Raw genomic sequence first — 8,134 nt, forward strand, 5'->3', positions numbered from 1 at the left:
AGAGGTGGGAAGGTGAGTGGGAATAAACCTATAGGTATTTTTACATACTTATTAGTATATGCTATAACTATATCCATGGATATTGTAGAGCCTACAGGGGGCAAAGTTCTGGAAACTTCTTAGCCATAACTAAACATTTTGAGGGAGTGAGTCACTGGGATTTAGGACCACAATTTTGGGGGTCATATAGGAGTCCTGGTGTGGCACTGTGGGTTAATGCGCCAGACTGCAAAGCCATTTGAACTGCAAGGTCGGCAGTTCAAGCTCACCAGCTGCTCCTCGGAAACCCTATACAGGGTCGCTATGGGTTGGAACTGACTCAATGGCACTTCACAACAACAGCATAGGTCAATAACATACTGCACACAAACAATGTTTTAAATCCTACTTTAGCAAGTAGAGACTGGGGTCTTAAAAGCTTGCAAGTGGTAACCTAAGATGCAGATTTTGATTTCACCCCATCTGGAGCAAAGAAAAGTGGGGAAAATAAAAGGTTCAAGGAGATAAATGCTCCAAAGGATTTACTGACAACACAAACCATAACCTCCACTAGCCTGAGACAGGAAGAATTAGGTGGTACCAGACTACAGTTACCACTGTAATCAGGATCACAGTAGAATGTCCTGGACAGTATGGGAGAAAAACAGAACACAATTCAAAATCATAAAAAAGACCACACTTAGTAGTCTTATAGAGACTAGTAGAATCTCAAGACTGTGTCCCTTAGACACATTGCAAACCTGGAACTGAACCTACCCTCCATCCCCTACCCCAAGACATACCCTATGAATAGAGTTTCAGCCAAACATAGTGTTGTTGTTAGGTGGCTTCGAATTGTTACTGACTTGTAGTGACCTTATTCACAACAGAACGAAACACTGCCTGGTTCTATGCCAATCTCACATCGTTGCTGTGCTTCTGCCCATTGCCACTGCCATGTACCAATCCATCTTATTGGGGGTTTTCATCCTTTGCACTGATACTTCACATTACCAAGCATGGTGTTCTCCAGAGACTGCTCCCTCCTGATAATATGTCCAAAGTATGAGAGACGAATTTGGCCATCTAAGGAGCATTCTGGCTATACTTCTTTCAATACAGATTTGTTTTTTTCTTTTGGCAGTCCATGACACTGTTAGTATTCTCCTTCGACACCATAACTAAATTCATCAACTCTTCTACAGTCCTCTTTCTTCTCGGTCCAATTTTCACATGTGTATAAGGTTACTGAAAATACCATGGCTTGGGTCAGATGCACCTTAGTCCTCAAACAGACACCCTTGCTCTTCAACACTTAAAAGAGGTCTTGTGCAGCAGATTTGCATAATTCAATATGTCATTTGATTTCCTGACTGCTGCTTCCATAAATGCTGATGATGACTCCGAGCAAAATGAAGTATTTGAAAACTTCAATAGTTTTTCCCATTTATCTTGCTATTTATTCTTCCAGTGGTGAGGAATTTTGTTTTATTTACATTGAGGTGCAACCCATACTAAAGACTGTGGTTTCTGATCTACACCAGTAAGTATTTTAAGTGCTCTTCAGTTTCAGCAAGCAAGGTTGCATCATCTGCTTATCGTAGGATGTTAATTAATCTTCCTCCAATCTTGATGCCATGGTATTCTCCATGCAATCCAACTTTTTGGATTATCTGTTCAGGGTACAGTTTGAATAAGTATGATGAAAGAATACAACCCAGGTGCACATCTTTCCTAATTTTGAACCATTCATTGTTCCCTTGTTCTGTTTGAACACCTGCCTCTTGGGCTATGTACAAGTTCCTCATAAGCACAATGAAGTGTTCTGGAATACTAATTCTCCATAAATATTGTCCATAGTTTGTCATGACCCACATAATCAAAAGCCTTTGCACAGTCAATAAAGCACAGGTAAACATCTTTCAGACATTCCTGGCTTTCAGCCAAGATCCATTTGAAAATACTTCTTATAAACATAGGTCAGCTGTTTAGATGACCCTTCTCTACTCATCTCTTCCCCAATCCAGGCCAGCTACACTGACAAGAAGTAAATGAGTCAAGGAAGGGCATGGGTCATATTCATTAAATATACAAACGTTTCTCTACGCAGACCCTCCCTGCAACTCTCACCAGGCTCTCATTGTCATAGACTTGAAGAATCTGTCTCAGGGTGTTAAGTGGTGATACAATGTGGAAAGATACAGGTTATGCTTCGGTTCATCCTTTGTTCTACAAATACTGTAAATTAAGCATTGGGCAGCTAACTGCAAAGTTGGTGGATCAACATTACCAACTCACCTGTAGGAGAAAGATGAAGCTGTCTGCTCCCATAAAGATTTACAGTGCCAGAGACTGTAAGAAGCAATTCTCCGCTGTCCTACAGGTCTGTGGGAGTCCACTCAATGGCAGCAGCTTATGTCTCACTGGGCAAACCTAAACCAAGGTTCTTGTTCTTGTTCTGGAAGGAGGTAAAAGTCTTATGCCTTAGTAGAAACATCCTGATATTTTCCCCCATCTTTAATCCCAACTTGTACTGTTGTTTTTGTTGTTAAGTGCCGTTGAGTCAGTTCTGACCCATAGCGACCCTGTATAGGGTTTCCAAGGAGCAGCTGGTGAGCTTGAATCGCCAACTTCACAGTTCAAACGGCTTTGCAGTCTGGAGCGTTAACCCACAGCACCAAAAATGGTATTTTCAGGAAGACAAGATATTTTATCTGCTAGTTGGGCTACCAAGGACCCAATTCCCCAAATGACATCCTAACCTAACGTTAAGAAGAAACGAAACGATACAAAAATCAGTCTCCAAGAATGCTTAGTGTTAACAATGCAGTCCTGTGGTACCTGCCAAGACTCCATTGAAAACTGAAATACGTTTTCCGTGAGTCCTTTTTTGTTGTTGCTCATGTCTTTATACATCAGGGCTTAACCAGAGTGAACTGAACTTACTTCCTTATTTAAAGTACCATACATAGGCAATAGACTCCTTACCTTCATGAAATCCTTTGCAAATAAGAACCACTAAAGCAGAGGTTACAACAAAATTTCTTGGTGGATACAGTTGTTCATTAACATTTTAAATCGTTATTTTTAATGGTACATTTAACTAAAGCTAACTTATCCATGGGAAGAGAATGTAGCCATTAAGATCAGCATCTGTTGAACAAAGTGAAGCTCCATATTTAGTGATGCGTGATTATAACACCAATAATATTACATTCTAACAGCAGACTCATTAGCATTAATCGCTGTATTTAGTCCCACTTAAAACCTCCTGTATCTATAACATTTACTAAATATATTGTTGTTTTTGAAATAAATACACCCTCAAATATTATGACGTAAGTAACAATGAAATTAATTTAAGATAGGCATATGTGATATACTTATGAAGAGAAAATAGGAAACCTATCGGTGTTAACCCATTTTAGAGACAGAAATACACCACTTGTTGATGTGATATAAAATTCAGCCTAAAACGGTAGCATCACCTATCAGGGTATGGCAGCTATACATATAAGGTAACTTCAGAGAAAGTAACAAACACATTGTTAAATGAGGATACTGGAGAAAACTCTGGAAATGTGTAGCCCTGGTGGCATAGTGGTTAAGTGCTTAGCTACTAATAGAAAAGTCTAGAGTTGTAACCTACCCGCTGCTCCAAGAGATAAAGATGTGTCAGTCTGCTTCCACAAAGGCTGGTGGTGGTTATGTTTTGTGGAGTCAGTTGTGGCTCATAGTGACCCTGTATTGGATTTCTGAGGCTGTAAATCTTTACAGGAGCAGAAAGCCTCTTCTTTCTCCCATGGAATAGCTGGTAGTTTTGAACTGCTGACGTTGAGGCTAGCAGCCCAACTCATAACCACTATGCTACCAGGGTTCCTCCATAAAGATTACAGCCTTAGAAACCCTATTGAGCAGTTCAACTCTGTCCTATAGGGTTTTTATGAGTCAGAATTGACTTGATGCCAACACATTTGGTAATAGCTGTGCTATTCCTTTATCTACTTGTCACTCATTTACAAATCTTTATGAAGACACTGGAGTCTCTGGTTGATGTAAATGGCTGATATGCTCAGTTGTTTTGAAGTTCCAGTCCACTTCGAGGCTCCTTGGAAGAAAGGCCTAGCAGTGCACTTATAACAAATCAACCATTGGAAATCCTGTGGCACATAGGATCTTCTGACATACATGGGGTCACTATAAGTTAGAATCAAGTCAAGGGCGACTGGTTATGAAGAGGCTACTGTATTCCATGCTTATTCACTTGCTCTCTGAAAGCAAGTGTCCTCATGAATGTCTGGTTGGGAAGACAGACGATGAAGAAAGATTTATAAGGCAACCCTTTCATGATGCAATTAATCACCTTTTCATAGCCCTGACATTCAGCCAGATTATGTCTAGAGTTGGGTTTGTATCATTAAGGTGGAATCAGGATCACTTAAAAGGAGGGATTTGTGAGCCCTGCTCTGTGAACAGAAAAGATAGCTTTTTTAGAGTTCTTTATCATGTGCAATGCCCAATCTTTCCTGATCTTCATAAATGATTTCATTCTGAATTGTATTTCCTACTCATATTGTTCACAATGGGCATAATCAACATACACATACAACATACCAATATGTACATGTTGGTCTCCAAAGCAATATACCCTCAACTCTAGGTTCCACACTGTCTTTCCTTATTATCCCCTTTGGAATTCTCCGTTCTCCAGTTACCAATCACTGAAAAAGAGGTTTGCTGTTTTGGGTACTCCCTTGTTAACCTACTACCCATTTATTACCCAAATATGGGTGAGTCCTTACTATTTCCTAGGTAATATGCTAGCTAAGTGTTGGGATACCACAGTGAGTGTAGATGAATATTGTTTTTTCTTCTTCTCTACAAGTTTACTCAAATTTTAGATTAAAAGAGTATAAGTGTTGTTGTTAAGTGCCTTTGAGTCAGTTCTGACACATAGTGACGCTGTATAGGGTTTCCAAGCAGTGAATGGTGAGTTGGAATCTCAGACCGGGTTCTTCAAACCTTGTGGTTGAGTGCTTATCCTACAGTGCCACATCACACAGAGTATAAGTGAAGTTAAGTTGTGACAGCAAATCAGCATTGTATATTGAAAGAAATAGCTATGACTATGCACATGGTACACCAGGGCATTGCTCTAATGGGAAGGAAATGATAGGTCTGTAAAGGAAAATACATAAAAGGTGATTCTGTCCTTAAAATCCGGCTGTAGAATAAAGCACTGGACACAGTCTGTTTGAACTGCAAGGTTGGTGGTATAAACCTACTAGCTGCTCCTTGGAAACCCTATACAGGGTCGCTACGAGTTGGAACCGACTTAACAGCACTTAACAACATCCTTGCAAAATTTCAACTACCTATAAGCCAAGAATTGAGGTAAGAATGTTAAAGCTTTCCTCACTTGATAATAACCTTATTTCAAAAAAGGTTTTGCATTTTGAGAGCCAAACATATTTTTCTCTTCCTGTCGTTTAACCTCATCGCAATCTATTAACCAATATGATAAATGATTTATCTTCAAACTGCATTCTTACCTTTCAATGTCCCTGGCATGTTGGACAGTTTAAGGGTGCAAATATGGAGGATGGCCACTCTTCTGAGAGCTCCCTCTGAGTGAATTAATTTTGTTGTTGTTGTTAAGTGCCGTCGAGTTGGTTTCAACCCATAGCGACCCTGTATAGGGTTTTCGAGGAGCAGCTGATGAGCTTGAACCACCAAGCTTGCAGTTCAAACCGACTTTGCAGTCCAGTGCATTAACCCACTGCGCCACACCAGAACTCCGAGTGATGTAATACTGACACACAAAGTGCTCATCCCCCTCCATTCAGTCATACAGATAGACAATCATACCTCAATATGGCAAGATTAGTTTCATTGGCCAAAACATTTTCATATAACCATTTGTTGTGGTAATGAATTTGGGCATTACTGCCCATGCCAATATTCATTGATTTATTCCTTGCCAAAACATTTTTTACCAACCTGTCAAGTCTCTCTAAAAGTGACTACCAAATCTGGAACAAGTGACAAAATCATGATGAAGACTGGCAGGGTTATGGGAAATCCCATTCAACCTTTTTCCCACTGGAAGCACACTAGTTAAATTGTTCTGTTACTAACCAAAAGATTGTCCCATGGGGCAGCTCTACTGGGTCCTATAGGGTCTTTGTGAGTCAGAATTAATTCCATGGTAATGGGCTTTGTTTCTGGGGACAGAGCTACAGGTAAAGCCAGCACAGTCCCGCAAAACGTCTCTCCTTTTGTTCTTCTGGAGAAAATGAAAGGAATTATTAGGTCAGGAGTTAAGATTGTCTTTGAAGAGAACCCATTCTTTTAATTATTTGTTTTTGTTGTGGTTTTGTTTTGTTTGTTTGTTGATGAGTAGGTGGCAGGAGCCTTTGCAGAAGTGTTTGTCACTTACATTTGGATTCTGAACAGCTATTAGTCTATTTCCCAAATGACAAGTGAGCCCATAGAGGTCAGTGGAGGGAGAAAGACACCTGGATGAGAATAGCAAAAGCAGATGTAGTGGATGGCAGCAAGGCAAGGCGGGAGTTAATAAGCCAGCATGCACTGAGGGTTCTGTCAGATGCAGGGAATGTATGGCATAATTGTTTCTGCCTCTAATGATCTTAGTGATGTGGGAGACACGAGAATATTAAAACAAGACAGAAAAATGAAAACTCATTTCTAGCAGCTGCCAAACAAAATGGGATGTAAAATAGGAGCGAGGTATATTGAAATGTTCTCAAGGTTCACTTCACCAAAATGAAACTTTACCTCTCACAGATGTCAAATCCTCCATTCTCTCTCACACTTAAGTACCCTCCCATTTCCCATCAAACTGTTGCTGGGTGCATTCTTTCTGCATCCTTTGCTGTCATTCTATTCGCCCATGCCCATCACTGTCACTTTGCCTATCTTTCTTTTTAATCTATTTCAATTTTTCCTATTCCTCTCTCTCCTCCCCATTATCCTGTCGCAAATATGCTTGCTCGCTCGGTATCTCTCTCTCTCTCTCTCACAGTTTCTAATTGATTAGTAATGAAATAAACCTGCGCCACATATCGCGTTTCTGCAGCAGTTGAATCGAGTTGTAAAAACTGCTCCCTTTGAAAAATACCCAGAAGCGGCTCTGAAGATTGTGGCTGGGCGGTTTTGTTTGAGCCGCTGCAATGCTTGAATCCGCCACTTGGAGGCAATGGGGTGCGTTGGCGAGCGCCACTGTAATGCTCCTTAGGCTGGCTCGGACCACTCACTGCTCATTCCCTGTCATGGATCATAGAGGCTGACAGTCCGCGTAAACATTCTGTCCGCGTCCCAGGCGGGCACCGGAGGAAGCGCTGAGAGAATAAGCAAACGATTCTTGATGGGTGCGGGAGGGGTGAATTTCGCCTCAGGCTAATACAGTGGTATCTTTTCTAGAAACAAAGGAGTGAGTCATGCTGCCTCTGATTACGGAAAGAAGGTAAAGCTAGGCGAGCCCGCTAGCCCCCAGCAGCCACTAGTTTCTCTATCCCCTGAGCTCTTGCTGTCAGCCTTCCTTCACTGCCTCTGTGACTTGTGAGCCCGGCCAACCCCTAGGACCATGTCAACTCCCTCTGTTCTTAGTACTCTCTTCTGGTAGTTGAGTCACCTCTGTGGTCAGGTCAGGAGGAATTTCAAGGCAGCATGTTTGGGCACTGAGAACCGACGGCCATGGAGTCACTCAGCCGAGTGTGTTTCCTGGAGAGGGGCTTCATTTGCAGCTTAGAAGGGTCGACCTGGTGAGCAGCCCTCCCCTGCCTGAGCAATGACAGTTTGGTGAACTTGGCGGCAGATGGCGGTAATGCTTCCTATCAATTGCAGCCCTCGCTTGGCTGAGCTCTGTAGCTCTATAAATGTGTTGTTTTCTTTCCCATAGGTCAACTCTAAGCATTCATCCCCACACTGGATCCAGGTATCCAGCTAGGATATCACTCCCTCTTGCACATTCCAGTATCAGGTGAAAAAGGGTAACAAAATCAATAGTAATAATAAGCATTTACTGAGGTGGCTCAATAGGATAAGCATTGGACTTCAAACCACAAGACTGGCAGAGTGGGTTACTTGTTGAGCTGCTAACTTGCAGAGTTAGCAGTTCTAAGCCCCTCCAAGG

Source organism: Chrysochloris asiatica, unplaced genomic scaffold (genome assembly GCF_000296735.1).
Source record: "Chrysochloris asiatica unplaced genomic scaffold, ChrAsi1.0 scaffold00061, whole genome shotgun sequence".
NCBI classification, from domain to species: Eukaryota; Metazoa; Chordata; class Mammalia; order Afrosoricida; family Chrysochloridae; genus Chrysochloris; species Chrysochloris asiatica.